Below are 17,534 nucleotides of genomic sequence, written 5' to 3' on the forward strand. Positions count from 1 at the left end.
CCCCACCAGAAGCCTTCGCTCCGCAAATGAGCGAAGGCTTGTGGTACCATCACAGAGAGGCATGAAATCCCTCTCCAGGACATTTTCTTTCATTGTTCCTGATTGGTGGAACAATCTTCCGTCCGCCATACGCACAAAAGAATCACTCGCTTTATTCAAAAGACAGGTAAAAATTAATCTCTTCCATGAGCATTTAATCTTACATTAAAAAAAAACCTCTTCCTCCTCTATTTCTCTTTTCTTCTTCCCTTTTCTGGTTTTTGCTACTCTGAGTAGTATACAAATCTTGGCATTTAGGGCACTTTTGTGTTTCTTTGCCTCTTCTTGACGGATCGCTTCCTGTACTCCTGAGTTGTTAGTCGCTTTGTATAAAAGCGTCTGCTAAATGCATAAATGTAAATGTAGATGTAAATGTAATTCTAATGTAAAATAAAATTGTCCTTTCTGTGAGAAAAGGGAAACAGTGTTTCATTGTTTCTCAGAATGTAGAAGACTGTGTCATTTTTTTGCACTGTTACAACAACTGTTTTTAATTTTTGATGAAGTTTTTTCTAAAGAGATGTTTATTTTGGGGTATAGATAGTCAGAAATACCGACAGAGATGCCAGCTTTTTAATTTTGTTTTGGGCTAAGCAAAAATGGCCATATATATTAGTAGGAGAAATAAGGGAGATGGGTCTCTTGATTGCGATGCAAGCATGTTGTTTATCAGAATGTTGAAAGCCAGACTGAAGGTTGATTTTATTTTTTATATGTCCACAAATACTGTTGAGGAATTCATTTTCATCTGGTGTGACAAAGATGTGTTGTGTTTTGTTGTCGACAATGTGTTGTGGTTTAGAGATGTTTTGATCTAAATATCACTCAGAACTTTTTGGTAATGGTTTATAATAAAAAAAAAACATTTGTTTTAAAAAAACGTCCCGGTTACGTCTGTAAACTTAGTTCCCGGAATAGGAACAAGATGCTGCGTCACCCGGCCATACTCCCCGCATGCCCTCTAGCGGCTTGTTTCAGGCCTTCTCAGAAGCTGGGGGCGTGTGTTTGCCGGCAGGCAGGCTTTATAGTTTCCGGGTCGATGACGTCACCCGCCTATCATGTTCCGTCTCTCCATTTGACTGATTACATACGTGCTTCACGACGCAATCACGCAGAGGCGTTCCCATAGCGGTGACGCAGCGTCTCGTCAGGTGACGCAGGCCCACAGATGCGAGGATGAAATCCCCGATAAACGTAGGCATTTTCTCTATACGCGTCGAGATACTTCTCAATGAACACAGCCAGCACCCTCAGGAACTGACTGCCCAAACAGTATCACATGTAAACCGATGTTTGTGTTACTATAGACCAAAGTCTGAGGCTGAGCAGAGCGCGCGGGGAGAGCGCGCTCGTCAAGCCTGCTTTACACAGACTCGCTCATGATGCTCCTCACTGGCAGGGGATTGAAGTGGCAAGTCCTCAACCCCTGCCTCAACGCTGCAGACATCCACCTCCTCAGAGGAAGACAGCCGGGCGGGAGAAACCGCAGTGTGGGCTCCCAAACCCAGAGAAGCGGCACTGGATCTGACAGGTGAAGGCTGAGAAATCCTTCAGATCCAAATGTGAACCCCGTTCAAAGAGTGCCTGGTGGGATCACAGCACGCGGAGAGGCAGAGCCTCACAATGCTCGCAGCTGTTTAATTTTACTTTGTAAAAATCTTTGTGTAGATAATTAAAGAGATGTAAAATTCTATTCTCTCTCTCTCTCTCTCTCTCTCTCTCTCTCTCTCTCAACAGCAGCCTGTGACGCTATATATATATATATATATATATATATATATATATATATATATATATATATATATATATATATATATATATATATATATATATATATATATATATACCGTAATTCCTCAAATAAAGACCGGGCCTTTATTTACCTGAACTGCCGATGGGAACCAGCTTTTATTTGAAGCAGGCTTTTATTAGGGGCAGGCCCGTATTTCTAATTCCATCTGTTTGAAATATAATTGCTTTATGTAAACCGTTTTCAATTTAAAGTGATCATTCCAGTGGACAAATATCATTGATTTTTTAAAGAAACATTTGCAAAAATATCACCATACAACAAAATAATATGCATTTTTTTAAATTCTGTGCGCAGCTCCGCATCCGAAGATGAACAAGTTCTCAGCGAATCTAGCCAAGCATGACGTCTCATCACACTGGCCCCCAGTTTGCACACACAAAGTAGGTGCTTAAATTTACTGAATGAGCCTACAAAAGCAGAAATGAGCCATTTTAAATAAAGATCCAGGTTTAAGCAAATAAATAAATAAATCACAACATTAAAGTTTAGTGAAATTAGGAAATATTTAAGAGATCGTTAATTTAGCGCATATTTGGTTCTCATGTCACATGTAATAATATCAAGCCAAGGTTTACTGAGTTTTACACGATTCTTTTGTGGTGTGGTTTTTGGTGAAATGTACTAAAATAAATATCATCACCTGTGTACTTTAGCCCATTTCTTCTCGACGCGTTGGTTTATAGAACAATTACTCCGAATCGCCCTCTGTTGTTTCAAAGAATAGCACAAAGGTGAGCGCGTCAAGTATAAACGTCTCGTCCGTTTGGGGAGGAGCGCACGCAGTCAGCGGAGGCTCGCGCAGCGGAGACAGGCGAAAATATAAATAATACTTCGCGGAGCTGAGCTTCGAGGCTTGAGTGCGACACCCTTAAGACATAAAAGAGACGAGAGGCTAATATTAGGTGCGTCTTAATCAGCTCCCTAGTTCAGTAGTCAGGGCACTGATCAGGACATAGAGGTAAGTCAATGGGCTGACTCCCTGAGTAGTCAGTGCCCTGACTACTCACGGAGAAGATTGAGCCGCATGCATTGTGAAGATCAATGTTTGTAGCCTGCCTGACACAGCATTTTCACAGACGTCGCATCTCTCATAGACTACAGTAGCCTATTTAAAATGGCACATGCATCCATTATGTTCTCAATTTAATTTACAAAGCAATCCCTGTAAAGTTTTAAGGTTAACTATAGAAGAAACGAGGATTAGTGTGTGTCGCACTGGCATGACTCGCATCGGGGCGCGTGGCATCAGGATGGTTTCACATTAAATTAATGGCATTTAGGAGATTATCCACTCATTTTCCCCCGGCCTTTATTTGAGACCAGCCTTTATTTGTTCGTGCTGACCACGCCCCCGGCCACTATCAGAGGCCCGGCGTTTAATTGGGTGAATCTCAATCAGCTCCCTAGTTCAGTTGTCAGGGCACTGATCAGGGAGTCAGCCCATTGACTTATGTCCTGATCAGTGCCCTGACTAGTAAACTAGGGAGCTGATTGAGACGCAGGGATTGACTACAGGCTTTTATTTGAGGAAATACGGTATACATATATATATATATATATATATATATATATATATATATATATATATATATATATATATATATATAGATATATAGATAGATAGATAGATAGATAGATAGATAGATAGATAGATAGATAGATCTCTGATAATAATGGCATGCCATTCAAGAGATTATAGTATTTATGTTCATTAAATAGCTGTCTATCTTAATTTGTGTATAATAATAATAGTGAACGGATTTCTTCATCATTAGAAGCATCTGGGGGCCAGTATTTCAGCCCGTACATGCATTTGCCAGCGTGTTTATTAATCCGTTATTACTTTAGTTGCTAGATTTCGTGCAGACTCACTTATAGTTCTACATCTGAACAATCACAAATGAAAAACACAAGATGGCACTTTGATAACGTCAGTTTTCATTTAATACACTGCCCAGCCAAAAAAAAATGAGCCCGGCTCATTTAGATTTAAATAGGCAAATGCTTAAGAGTCTGATTGGATGATTAATATGTTTCTGGCATGTTATTTGTTTGGCCTCAATTGCATTTTGTCTCATACATGCATCAGCACTGTTCAGTGAGTCAGCCGCACAACAGCTCTGTGGCAATATATACAACCAATAATATTATAAATACTATAATTTCCTAAACGGCATGCCATAATAATAATATTGTGGCAGAGGGGGGCGTGGTTCAGCGAGGTCTGCAGCGGGAGAGAGAGGCGGGAGACGAGCGGTAAGTGAGTGGGTTGGACACAAACTACCAACACCTGTTTCTCATTCTAGTAATTGGCGCGGGGAGAGTACAAAAGCTCTGGAGAGACGGAAGACAGTGAGAGAGAGAAGGACTACTGACGTGCCTAACTGAGTTCCCGGATGCCAGTAACCAGGAAATGTTTACGACGAATCGCTGTGTTTTGAGCTTGCACTGTGTTGCGACTATAAGTCACCTTGAGTTGAGAATAAAAGAACGTCAGTAGTCCAGCCGACCCCTGTGTCCTCTTCCTTCCCACATACACGAACCTCTACACTGGTGCCGAAACCCGGGAGGAAGAAGGACCATCGCCGCCGCCATGCAGACACCACCGTCCTCCACGCCATTTGCGGACATCATCACTTCCCTCGCGGTCCTGCACCGTGAACAACATCAAGCCCTGCTGGACCTGCGGACGGATCAAGAACGCCACTTCCAGGCTATTGTACAGGCCCAGCAGAAGGACCGCGAGAGGTTCCAGAGCTGGACGGAGGTTCGCGCCGAGGCCACCGGGCAGTCAGCCGTTCCCTTAAACGTCCCTCAACTCTTACTGTATTCATGTCGATGTCGTGTTTGTTGTTAGCTGTGGTGGTGAAAGCATTTTGTGAGAGAAATAACGTTGCAAAGTTCACTCGTGTTTATTCAGAGCTCTCAGATACAAACAAAATAAACTTGCGCCATCAAAAACTCGGTACAATAACACTTCCTCAGCCATCTTTACCCAGCTCTGTCTCTCTCTCGACTGGCAGCTCGCACCTGACTAAACCACGCCCCCTCCACACATAATCTAATTTCAAACGCAAAGATGTCAGCCAATCACAACAGTGGGTGTTTTCACTGAAGACTCACAGCAGACGCGCCCCTTGAAACAGAGCATTCTAAACAGAGGGCTAATATCAGTATAGAAAAAGGGCCTTTTATTCCAAATTATGACATTTTTTGATGTAAAAAGCATACTAACAATTTAAGTACACCTCAGGAAACATTATAAAATAATAAAACAATCCATGCCATGAGACCTTTAAGTCAGCTGGCCTACAAGACATAGAGAGTAACGTTAGGCTACAGACAGTGAATGTTCATTTTCTTCTACATTGCTCATCTTACAAAATTTAACTGGTTGACTTAGGTAAGAAAACTTATTTTGTTATCACTGCGCTAGTAAGAAGAACGCATTGGTATATTACAATATAAAATGAGTTACCACAGAAAAAGAGACTCAGCAGCCATACAAAGTTGACTTCTGTCGGAAGGCAGAATGTTGTTGCGCTATAATATTAACACAGCATTAACATTTTTTAGAAGAATTCTTATGTATCGAAATCAAACTTTATAGTTGAAATCAGCATTTTGTCCTTTTTCAAATTTCTGGTTTGTAATGCGTGAGCAAACTTCTGGCTTGTAACTGAGACCGTAGTTGGAGTGTTCATGTTTTTCTACACAATGTTTAGCTTCCACAGAGCTTGGGAATTGCACATTTGAAAGTCCTATGTTTGTAAGTTAGCACTGATTTGGACTTTTATACCATGAATGTCAGTGAGATTTCTAGTTCAAGGTACAAAATGTTTTTTTTTACTTCGTACAAATTACAATTTTCTGCTTTTGTTTTGGTACATGCACATCTGGAGGATTTTTCAATTCAACTTCAATTTAGTGGCTAAGTGAGGTCATAAAGCATGGAAACTGGTTTATGGACACATCACCATTCTGTATGTCATTTATTTTTGTTTTTACAAAATAGTTTAAAGTCAGCATTCTCTTCTTTTTCAAATGTCTGGTTTGAAATGCAAGATCCATCTTCTGGCTTGAAATGTAACTGGTTGCAGTGTTCAATGATGTGCTACAATGTGTCTAAAGCACAAAAGTGAATTGTTAATAAAATTCTTGAGTATTTAAATTCTGTACTTTCTGGGCCATATTTATAAGAAAGGAATATTTAGATTTAATTAATTGCATTGATTAAATTCAAATCAGTGTGCAGATTAATGTAGATGATGATTACTCAATTATGATATGTAGAATCTAATTATTTTTATTAGTAGCCTACTATTTACACATATGGGAGTTTATCTTTTTCAAATCAACTCAATATTTTTGTTTAGGTTATAATTAATGCTGTACCGTTTTCTATTCAAATCTAATATTAAATGTATAACTATTAAGGGTCTCATTTAATTAATATTTACTTATTATATTAATATTACTATAAGGTTTGTACCAAACCTTGTGAAATTTAATTAATAAAATTGCTTGTAATCTGTTGCCTCATTTTTATTGAGTAGATATGGTGTATTTTTTTCTTACAGTGTAAATGTATCTTAAATTAAGCCATACACCATACCTGGAGGAGGTCCATATTCCACGATTAGGAATATAGTGCGGCTCCTTTAAGAGATCTGCATTCCCTATTGAACTGTCGGTATTTTGCTTGTGCCCGCCGAACTGGGCCGCGATTCACGTGGACAGTGTGAAGAACACGGACTCGGGAGCGCGCTTGTTCAGGAAAGTAACCTGTGCATTCGTTTTAGCCGATTGTAATGTATTTAGTTCAATGAAACACTATAAGCGGTGATGGTGTTAATGATTTACCTCAGACATGAGTGAGAGTGAGCTGCAGTGCATTGCGCTCAGACTGCAGAGAATGTGCTCAGTGAAAAAACGCACTTTTCTTTTTGGAGTCTAATAAAAGTTAAACAGAAAATATGGTAGCTTCTGTAGGTAATAACTGCACTTTTGGTTTAGAATATTAATGCCAACCCTTTTCTTTCCCTATTAATGTTTGCTGCTGCATCCTTTCCCAGATAGCACACATACGTCGGGCCGATGTCGGCGCGATGCACAAAGTTCCATCGGAAAGACATCGATCAGAGAGCGTTTGCTAATTGGGACAAAGTCGCCGAGACATCGGCATTTGATCGCGAATGCTGTCCGGCCGACGTGTGGACGATGCAAAACAGCAAATCCTGGCCACTATTCATGGGCTTTCTAGGACCTTTATTTAGGTCGAACCTTTCGGGTTACACCCAGATAGCACACTGGCATAGAATCAACCTTACACTCACGGCATTAAAGACCAACGTCAGACACTCCATTCAAAACATCAATCTACGCAGATGATTTACTTACCTTATGCTGAATGACGTTAATGTCAGTTGAGTGAAACACGATGTTGATTTCAGTTTGGTACAGTTAACGTTAACACATTTTCTGTTTTAAAAATAGCAAATACTTAATACTAATAAGATACATTAGCCTGTTTATGTAATAATCACACATAACATTCAGTTAACATTGTTTTAATATTTACAGAGCAGTTACAGATAGCCTACATGTTTAGAGCAAACAATCTATATAAATATTCAATATGACAATATAATAGAAAAGGCATTTAATAGAAAAAAAAAAAATATATATATAATAGAAAAGGCATTTACATTCAAATACACAAAGAGGTAGGCTATACAGGTACATAAATTAAAAGCAATATTTACTCAAAAACAACTGATCATGTACCAGACACATTATTTTTTTTTTGGAGCACAAAAGGATATGTCAGTCAGAACATAATGAGACTCAAATGACAGGTTCTTTTCTAGTGGTGACTGAGACTATGTGACTCTTTTTGTGTTACACAAAATAAATGCATATGGGTGAGTAGATGGTTTATAAAGAAAGCTTACCCTTGAAAATGTAGGGCAGAAGAATATTGCAGATGAATTGGTTTTCTTTTGCAACTATTGCAGCCTACTATCAGCAAGTGTAAACTCCTTGGTGAAAAAGGTGACAAAGATGTAACCCACATTTTCAATAGCATAGAGAAAATATTTTTAATTACTTTAAAAAATAAAATGCATATTATGAGCCAAAAAAGAGGTTTAAACCACACTGAAAAGTCATTATTAAATACCGATGAGAAGGATGCAATACTAGAGAAACTGGAAAATAAAAGTTTGACCATTGGACGAGAAATACTGATCGAGTCTGCAAAGTCCAGCCAATCTCTTGAATTAAATATCAATTGTTTATATATTGACTACAAACAGAATTAATAGTTGTTAATGAAATAGGTTTGGCATTGGTAAATTGAGACTGGAAAAAATATAACCAGAAGATCGACTCAAACTATGCATGTGCTGTATAATATCGAGTATTATTTTAGCAAAACTAAGCACTGCTGACAGTGGAGAAAATTTCAGTAAAGTCACTGAGAAAATGTATTAGGATTTGTAAACTTGTAGTTTTCTTTTCTCTCACAAACACAACAGTTACATTTGTACTAATCCTATTCTACAAATCACAAATTAATAAAATCGTGGGCTCATTTTTTCCATCAAGGGGGAAAAAATCATACTCACGATCTCACATCATCTAACAAGTAAAATTTGTCCATGGCTTCACACTTTTGATACATGGGTGCACCAAACGCAGAATAAAGATACGGTCACACTACACTTTACATTACATTGACGAGAAACCTTTGTATTAAAGTCAAGTAGATATTTTTTTTATATTTTGAATATACTGTTTTTAAATGTTGAATTCATGTTTATATAAAGACTCTACAGAGCATGAAGTCATATCATGTTTTGTCATGTTTTTATCATTTGTTAATTTGTAGAATAGGACTTGTGCACCACCAGAAAATAATTTGAAAAGGTTTAACTGTTGTGTTCTTTGTAAGAGAAAGAAAAGTTTGCAACTTCTAAAAAAAACATTTTCTCTGACTTTAAGGGTGCTTTCACACCTGCCTCATTTAGTTCAGTTGAATCGTACTAGAGTTCATTTCCCTCTTTGGTGCGGTTCGTTTGGTGAAAGCAGCAATCGCACTCAGGTGCGCACCAAAAGCGGACTAAACAAGCGTACCGAGACCTCCTTGAAGAGCTGGTCTCGGTGCGCTTTCAAATGAACTCTGGAGCGGTTAGCTGGTGGTGAGAACGTGATCCGGCCTCGAACAGAACCAACTGCAAAAGTACTGATAATATTTTGACTAAACCAGCTGCCATAGTTAGCTGCGCTGACATTATGTGCATGACATTATTACCTGATAGATCGTTGGAAATATTTTCGGAATGAGCGTGTCAGAGTTAAGAATAATTAATGCACGCCTCCGATTGAAGTGACGAGTGATGTGCGCTCGTCGTCTGCAATACGTTGTTTTCAAGTTGCATCCGCGCTTCATTATAGAAAGGTATTGTTTGCATACTGTGGTTAATACACAATATGTAGTAGATTATGGCCAGGGACAAAACCTGCCCGCAGTCGTCTTTCTATAGTGTTATAGTTTGCTGGCTTTTCCTCTTCTGTTGAAATTTTCCCACAAAGTAAATTCTGACCAATCGAAAAGCAGTTTAGGTAATACACCATGGCCAATGAGTGATGTGGATGTTGTCACGTGTTTAAACTGGTCCGGACCAAAGCAATCAGTGTGGTGTGAAAAGGAACCAAAAAAGCTGTAAAATGCAACAATGTATTATTTAATTGTTTGGCCTTGGTTCGGACCAAATTAACTGAACAAGAGATGTGAAAGCACCCTAAGTGCACTGATGTGTGACTATTCTTTACAACTACAAATCCCACTGTCACAGGTGTTCAGTTTTTCTATAATAATACCCTCACAGAACAGGGTATTGATCAGCCATCCATGCAAAAGCAGAGGTCAGTATGGTGGACTGTTGGTACATCTGTCCAGGCCAACATTTGATGTCTTCATGCCTTCAACTGGGGATTCCCAGAGAACCTGTAACAAAAATAGTACAGTTCAAAATCCATTGTACATACTCATTACAAAGTATTGAATCTGGTTACACAAATTATCATACAAGGTTCAATTTAACTTTAGCTCAATATACAATATTTGCAGCATAATATTGCACAAAAGGCACGGTTTTGTCTTGCACTCTGAATATTCCATTAATTTGGCAATTTGTGACAAGCCCAGTGACATTGTCACATTTTCTTCTCTATTTAATTTTTATACAAAATGAATGATTAATGTAAAATATAAACAATTACATAACTAAACTGGAAAAATATTAGGGATGTCACAATTCTCAATATAATATTGACCCATTCGGTACGACACCCTTGGATCAATAGGCGCTTGTGTATTGCATTAATTTCTGTGCATTTTATTTCTCTCTGAATTGGCTCTGTTTTGTGTGCCAATGAGTCTATGCTGATATGAGCAAAATATCCAATCACGATGCACTAAAGTTAGGGCGTGTTTAGCCACGGATGCAATGCTGGTGTCTTAGAGCGGTGAAGTGAGGCTGCAGTGCGCACCACCATCTTTTAAACCTGTGGTGTGGGTGGGGTGTGCGATATAAAGTTAAAGAGTTAGTTCACCCAAAATTAACCCAATAACCCAATAAATTCTGTCATAATTCCTCATGTGGTTGGACACCGGTCAGACCTCCGTTCATCTTCACACACAGATGAAGATATTAGTGTTGAAATCCGATGATTTGATTTGATTTAATGGTTTATTTGAAAGGGGACAGTGCAATTTCATAAAACACATGAACAAACATGGTTAAAAAAGCCAGAATTAGCTAAAAGGCTATTTTTCATCTGTAGTCCCCTGGCCAAGATGTAAAAAAAGCAATTAAATACATATAAAAATATGTATCAGATTGCTCAGAAAGGCCTTCACTGACACCAATGTAATTTCCTCTCTCAAGACCCATAAAGGCACTAAAGACGTCGTTACAAAGCCCATCTCACTACAGTGGCTCTATAATCATTTTATGATAGTAAAGTAGTAAGTAAGGTAGTACTTTTTCAAAGTTCAGGAACTTTCGAGGGCGGGACTTGGGCGCTGAACATGCTGATTGGTTGAGCACACGCAGCATTTTATTTCAACCGCGCGTTCGTCTCAGCCATCTTACGTGCAATGTCTGTAATAGCTAATAATAATATACATTGTCATTTTAAATCTAGCTTTACAAGCTTTCTGAATATGCTGCTGAATCTGCATATTAGTGCTCTTTTCTGTCATAACCAGCAAAAGCAGCACAGCTTGAATCTCTTCCATACTTGTTATTAATTTTTTTTCACCATGTAAACGACCTGACCGATTACTTTTAAGTGTGCGTTCTTACATGACGTGACAGCGCGCGCCGCGCTCATGTTGACAAGAGAGAATAGTTAATTTTTCTAAGGGGTTAACTTTTTATTTCGTAAGTTATGAAGATAATGTTGGAATAATGACACAGCGTATATTGCCCCAGGCAGTTTTTACTTTAACTGCGCCTGACAGAAGATTTTTTTTTCTGAGATGATTATTACACTTTACAACAAATAAATAGCTATAAATAATACTGTATTAGTACTGGTGGCCGTTAAGAGTTGCTATGGCTACAGTTAACACATTCCAGCTGCTGGAGAAAACAGCGGTGACATTTTTGATGCGGCAGACAAGCTGCATGTGACAAAATGATTGCGATTGAAAGTCATCACATGTAAACACCAGATCAGTTTAGATAACGGCTCATGTAGACAGTCCACTAAATCTTTCAATCGGTATACACAAAAATGATTTCTGTCCGACATTGATGGAGGAGCAGTCGCGCAGTAGGTTACATCACCAGACTAATTTGCCTAATCTTCTCGGAACTTTAGATCGCGGTCGAAACGCAGACAGTTGCAGGTTTGGGGGGGGTCTTGATGAGTATCTGCTTGGATACTCATCAAGATGGACATGTTGACATACTTCTTGTGCGAGTTTGTCCGTTTAAGCGCAAGACTTGTAAGAGAACTCAATATTTGCGCGCTGTGAGACGTGCGCGCTCTCGGATGATGCACAGAGACAGATCTTCTCAAAGCGCGCTAGAGTTCTCATTCGTGTCTTCTGGCTCTACACGCGGGTGATGAAGGTGAAAATGACTGGTTTTTCTTTTATTATCACTGTTGTTGTAGTGTATAACTGAGGAGCCAGTACATGTATCCATCGACAGGATAATTTAATAAACAAAGCATAATTTTCAAGTTATAACCCATATTATATAGTTCGGCCATATTGTTTTGGTGATGAAAGTCTTTTGGCAGAGCGATATTAATCCATATTAAACCCCAACCCCTGTGGCTCGTGGCGACACATCAAAACGATCGGTTTCTGTGATAAACACAACTGTATTTGTTATTTTTTTACCTCATATAAAGGCATCTTTACACAGCAAACGCGGCACAGAAACCGATTCTGAAGCGGCATAAACTCCCAAAAATGTGCATTTACACAGACCGTTTAATCCTTCTCTGAAGCAGCATAAATGCATTTACACAGGAATTAAAATCGCGGGTAACAATGCGTTGAACATTATTTAAAACTACAGTTTTAACAAAGTGTTATAAATTAATTTAAAACAAATAATGAAATGTATAAAAATAGACCTAAAATAAAAATATATATATTTTTAAAAATAACAAAAAAAATAGTTTTTTTCTGCCTTCTATAAAGCGCTTTTGATGTTCGGCATAATTCTGTAGGTCTACTGTAATTCTGCAATTCTTCTATTGTAGGCTAAGGTATAGTTATTTTATATTTCTTAATAAAATTGTACCTGATTGACAATGCTATAACGAAAGTATAGCCTACATTATAACGGGTAGAATACCGCAGGATTAAAAGTGGTCCAAAGTTTTTTTCAAAGAAACAGAAAGTCACTTTAGAGCATTCACAACATGTAGGCTACAGCAGCGTCACATCCGTGGGGGATACACACACTCTTTTCTCGGTGACAGGTTTCAACACCGCTCTTTTTCTGCAGTTTTTCCGCAGTTTTGCACAAACACCATAGCCTACTGCAGTCGCTCCTCCATTTCTCTGGCCGCTCTGTGTCTGCGCTCGCTGCTGTTTCGGTGCATAGGACGGACCTGTCCGCGGTCGTTCTCCGTGGTTCTGACCAAAGAAGAGCGATCTGGAATCTCCATTATAGCACCAGGCTGCATACCCCATCTCTCTGTGCCCATAGACTGTAAAAGTGGTCAGGATTGTAATATTTCCCCAAAACGAAGTTTAGTTCTCAGCTCGTATAACATGAACCCGAATATTTGACAATTCTGTCTAATTGTGAAAAGAAAAACGTTACAGACATCAATCCATTACCCACGATTTTTTTCTTTCGCGTCTTTATTAATTATGCCTATAGCCTACAAACAGTTAGGCTATTTAATTAAAACATAATGTTATAGGCTAATATTTAAACATAGCCTAACTATGACATTATAGTTTTCTTTAACCCTTTGTCCAACGAAATTAAGCGCCGCCGCATTTTGTTCCTTCATGACAGCAGTAACAACTCACTCTGTCATTTTTTGCCATATGATACAGATAGCCTAGGTGATATACATTATTATAAACTATACAATTTTCTACTTTTATGTCACAATAACAACAAAGATTCTGGGAATATTGTTTATGCACTTCAAAATTTCCAAACGCTGTCTTAATTCATTTTTTTTATTATTAGGCTAATAAAAATTGTTTAAAAGCATTTCTAAATTCAGTTAATATTTCCAAAAAAACGAATTTTCGAGCCAAAATAACGAAATGGTAAAAACTACCACCATGCAAATTAAATTTAGCCCTTCTCTGGCAGTTAGGCTACAACCCGATGGGTAACGAACGGTAATAAGCTAAATGTTCTAAATAAATATGCACATAGCCTAATAATAACGATAATTACAAATTAAATAAACTCAAATATTCTACAATGTTGCTTATAGACAAATTAGCCTACAACCATAATGATTGAGCTATAGCCTATTTCAAGTTGTTAGGCTGCACTATGCCTAAGGGAAAAATCCAAACTTCAGTCTATTTTAACGACATGTAGGACAGCAGATAGTATATATCAGAAAATATCAAATCTAATATAAAATATCTCTCCAAGAGATTATAATAGCCTACTGGGTTGCACAGTGACGCCGACTGGGTTAAGCATTTACCGTTTCTGAGGGGAAATGTTGCAGTGCGTTGATCTGCCAGTCTCTTCAAAGGAAGATTACAAACGGCGAACACTACAGTGGTTAGCTTGACGATGTGAGTACAGAAAGCATTTACTTTAATTCCTAGATAGTTTGTCTCCTTGCTGCTTCTTGATTCTCGCGCCTAGTGAGCTGGCTGACAGGCGGTTGTCATGACAATGATGTAGTTTAAGGTGGCACAAGTTTGCGTTCATTTACACTGAATCAAAACCGCTTCTATGTCGCCTTTGATACTAGGGGCCGAGGTGGGTCAGACCCGGCATATTTTAAGTCATCGCGTCTTTACACAGAATTTTGAGCAGACACAGACCCGCGTTAGACCCGCCTTAACTCGGCTGTGTAAAGATGCCTTAAGACGAATCTCATTTAGGATGAGTAGGTCAAAATCCCGGCGCGAACGTAGATGCCTCATTCGACCGATCCATCGAGGCACTAATAAGGCATATATCTATGATCGCACCGGGTTTTGACCTTCTTAGATGGAACTAATGGCGTTGGGAATACTAGATGAGATTCGTCTGATATGAGGTAAAAAATAACACAAATACTGGTGTGCTTCTCACAGAAAGTGATCGTTTTGTGTTTTAAGACATCAATGTGTCGCCACATGCCGCTGTGTTTAATATGGATTCCTAAGTCTTTGTGTTTTTTACTCTCATAGAAATACACCCCATTGACATGCATTATATGACCAACGGCTGAGTTAAAAATCTTCATTTGTGTTCTACTGAAGAAATAAACACACCTACATCTCGGAAGCCCAGCAGATAAACAGCACAGTCTAATTTTTTGAGTGAACTATACCTTTAATACAGATTGAAGCCTGTTGTTTTCAGTCTTTTGATCTGGGATAGTGGCAGCTATTGGGAAACTCACCATCTTCATGTACTAATTGTAGATGTCATCAAGGCCTTGTCCTGAAGAATCTCAGCACCAAACGCTGGGCTTTATATCTGATCTGGTAATAAGAGCACAGCAATAACTGTAAGAACTCTAATGATATCTTTACCCTCTGACACTGTATTGTGATATAATTCAAATATTTTAGAGGCTAATAGTATGAGCAGTGAGTACGCTGAAAAATAACTTAAATGCCTAAAGTTGTTGACCGCCTGAACCACAGTCAGCATTTAAAGTATTTAAGTATTTAGTAAAAGTATTTAAGACCATAACATCCTGTTCTCATAATAGTTAATCATAAATACAAACTATAACACATTACATTTGTCACCTTGTCTAATTTTGCTGATTATTTTACCCTAAAGGCTTTTCAGGCGGTCTTACTGTAACAACATGGAGTTAATGTTTTTAAAATGTACAGACCCCCAACTTTTGAACAGTAGTATAATTTTTGAGGTTTTGCTTACCAGTCATCTAGTTTTTAGCCTGAGATTTTCTTCAACAGGAGTGCAGGCCATCAGCATGGAAGAATCTAGGAACATAAACAATTTATCACAGAGCCTATATAATGTCAGGCTTATTAGAAGGAAACAAGCTAGAGCAGAGGTGAAACGCAGATAAGAGAAAGTAGAATATGCAGAGTATACATACAATAATTTCTTAACATAATTTGTTTTAGGCTTACTTCATTTTACATTGCTCAGTGTTACTTACGTGTGGTTGTCAGAACCTTGCAAACTGTAATAAAAAATAATTTTGCAAAAGAAAATAACATGCATGGTGATGTAGGTAAAATATTTATTAAGGTAACACTTTGGTATGGGAAACATTCACTTAACTTTTGCCTCAAATTCATAATTTACTGCTTAATAGATAGTAAGGTAGTTGTTGTAGCGTTTAAGTTTAGTTAGATACCAGGAAGAATTTAGGGATGTTGTAGTATAAGGTCATGCATTAATATGTGCTTAATAATACTAATAAACAGCAAATGTGCAAGCTAAGAATTGTTCACCTTACTAAAGTGTTACCTTTTGTAGAAAAAATACTAAAGATCTAATGAGATTTTACCCTTCTGTCAGCAGCCCATGGGACCATCCTTTGCCTCCGTTGTTGTATTTTTTTTTTTTACTGAAATCACAGGGGGAAAAAAAATGAACGTAATTGGTATTAAATAATTAAACAATAAATGTAATTTAGGTTGTTGTTGTTTTTTTTACCGTGAAAGATCATTTCATTTGATTTTGGCGTTTCCTGTAATAACATTAACTTATAGTGAAGTTAGGTTAAATAAATTAGCTCACTTCCAATAACCCATTGACAGACTACCAGCAAACCTAAAAAAAAACTATCAAAGCCTCTCTTCTGCACATAAAGACGTGATTAAAAACTCACTTTCATTAGAGCTAAAGTATATTAGCAAACTGCTAATAAAAAACGGTTGAGATGCTAACGGACTTTTTCAAAGACACTGAACAATTTTAATAAAGTAAATATTCGACAGAAGCGTGTCAATTACAGTAAGAAACGTGTACGGAACAGTTTTATATTATTTGTGTAATGTTTATGGACTAAACTTACCTGAAAGCAGCGAAAATAACAGGAGCGTGTCCGTTACTGTGCTGTTGCTGGCTTGCTGCAAACTCCGGCCCGTTTCCATGGTAACTTCCAGTGTTTGACTGTTCAACGCACGCCCGTCAAAGTCACGCAGCAGCATTACGTAAATAAACACGTACATTACCAATTTAATGAACAGTCAGTTTATTTATCAGATGATGACAAATGTTCAGACAGTTTGGCAACTCAAAAAACTTTGGCGCAAGAGTATGCACCATTTCTGACTAAAAACTGTGAGGAATTCTTGGAGTAAAAACTGCGATTACAAACTGCCTGTTTTTTTTTCTGATTTCCTCAAGTGAAAATTTACCTAAAACCCACAGATGGCGTCGCGTCGCTTCGTCTTTCTCTCGGGTTGGTGGCAAAGAGATGAATGGGCATCATGAGCAAACAACAGATAAACACAGCATCGGCCTCCAGTATATTGGGCCGACCCAAAGCCGACGAGCTGGAAATAAAGCGATATTCGCGTATGCCTGGCCGATACTTATTCGATGTTATGATTTGGAGGCCGACGTCCGCTCTGGGGCCGACGTCGGCCAGACGTATGTGTGCTATCTGGGTTGCGTCTGACATGCTCTCACTTTTTCCAACTACGGGCTATGCCAGGGATCAAACAGAAAATGCGCGCTAATAAATTTAGTGCCGTCAAAATTAATTTGCGTTAACGCTTTATTAACGTGTTAACTTTGACAGCCTTAATATATATATATATATATATATATATATGCATTGATATATCTCTATGCATATATAGAGCAGTCAGAGATCAAGTGAGAGGTGCAGTGAGAGATGCAGTGAGAGATTAAGAGGTGCAGTGAGATATGCAGTGAGATACAGGAGCAGTGAGATATGCAGGAGCAGTGAGAGATGCAGTGAAAGATACAGGAGCAGTGAGAGGTGCAGTGAC

At 38.3% G+C, this 17,534-nt stretch overlaps 1 long non-coding RNA gene across 3 annotated transcripts; it reads right to left on the reverse strand.

Annotated features, from left to right (window-relative positions):
- Positions 1–7,645: 7,645 nt before the first annotated feature.
- On the reverse strand, positions 7,646–17,189 carry LOC137084212 (uncharacterized). Of its 3 annotated transcripts, XR_010906720.1 has the most exons (6): positions 16,935–17,189; positions 16,589–16,686; positions 16,228–16,261; positions 15,478–16,138; positions 14,987–15,068; positions 7,646–9,863 (listed from the first exon to the last, which is right to left on the reverse strand). It is a non-coding gene; the product is annotated as an uncharacterized lncRNA (long non-coding RNA). The 3 variants fall into 3 exon arrangements; XR_010906718.1 differs by having other exon boundaries at positions 16,228–16,686; XR_010906719.1 differs by lacking the exon at positions 16,228–16,261 and having other exon boundaries at positions 7,647–9,863.
- Positions 17,190–17,534: the final 345 nt, after the last annotated feature.

This window comes from Pseudorasbora parva, chromosome 8 (assembly GCF_024679245.1).
Source record: "Pseudorasbora parva isolate DD20220531a chromosome 8, ASM2467924v1, whole genome shotgun sequence".
Lineage (NCBI taxonomy): Eukaryota > Metazoa > Chordata > Actinopteri > Cypriniformes > Gobionidae > Pseudorasbora > Pseudorasbora parva.